This window comes from Schistocerca cancellata, chromosome 3 (genome assembly GCF_023864275.1).
Source record: "Schistocerca cancellata isolate TAMUIC-IGC-003103 chromosome 3, iqSchCanc2.1, whole genome shotgun sequence".
In the NCBI taxonomy this organism is placed as follows: Eukaryota; Metazoa; Arthropoda; class Insecta; order Orthoptera; family Acrididae; genus Schistocerca; species Schistocerca cancellata.
In genome coordinates, this window is record NC_064628.1 from 268,608,621 (window position 1) to 268,609,623 (window position 1,003).

Here is a 1,003-nt window from a genome sequence, read left to right on the forward strand (position 1 = left end):
GTTAATTCGGTAGTTTTGGCCGTGCTGTCCCTGTCCATGTGCTCGCAACGTGTACCACCAATGTCATCACGGTCCGGAGAGCAGCAGATAATCAGGTGAGGTTCTTCTAGTCGGATGGTAGGGAAGAGGTAAAAGGCGTTTTGATCGCACAGAAACCAAAAGAAACGAACAAGCTACACGAGGATTATTAGCATCACGAAGCCAACTATCATATTGTGGAAGAGCGGAACCTCGTTCCAGCTGAGCATCTGCGGGAGTGAAGTCTGTAATATCAAGCCACTGCAGACTTTTATCTGTGTAAAAGGTTTGCCAATGTTTTACATAACATGAACAATGTAACTTGCAACGGCCTTGCCGCAGTGGCTACACCGGTTCCCGTGAGATCACCGAAGTTAAGCACTGTTGGGCGTGGCCAGCACTTGGATGGGTGACCATTCAGCCGCCATGCGCTGTTGCCACTTTGCCTCGTGATGCCAATTGTGGAGCTACTCGACCGAATAGTAGCGGCTTCGGTCAAGGATACCATCAGAACGGCCGGGAGAGCGGTGTGCTGACCCCACGCCCCTCCTACCCGCATCCTCCACTGAGGATGACACGGCGGTCGGATGGTCCCGGTAGGCCACTCGTGGCCTGAAGACGGAGGGCTTTCTTTGTGGAACGTAAATGTATTTCAGTGATTATTACGATATAAGTTCTATTGTCCTATAGTCCAAGTATCATGATGTTTTTCTAGGCTGTAAGTATCAAATGTCATGTAGCTATAACTACCGAATGTCATTAACGTGTGCGAGTAAATACATGTAGTATCTGCCCCAGTTTGAAATTTCAGGTTATTTCAAGTAATTAAACTACCCTGAGTCTGCTGAGCGCTGTTGGCAAGCGGCATGTTCGCAGTGGTTAGACACTGGACTCGCATTCGGGAGGACGACGGTTCAATCCCGCGTCCGGCCATCCTGATTTAGGTTTTCCGTGTTTTCTCTAAATCACTGCAGGCAAATGCCGG

General features: G+C 49.3%; 1 pseudogene; it reads left to right on the forward strand.

Moving 5' to 3' along the window:
- The first annotated feature begins 341 nt into the window (after positions 1–341).
- Positions 342–458, forward strand: LOC126177680 (5S ribosomal RNA; annotated as a pseudogene).
- The last annotated feature ends 545 nt before the right edge of the window (positions 459–1,003 follow it).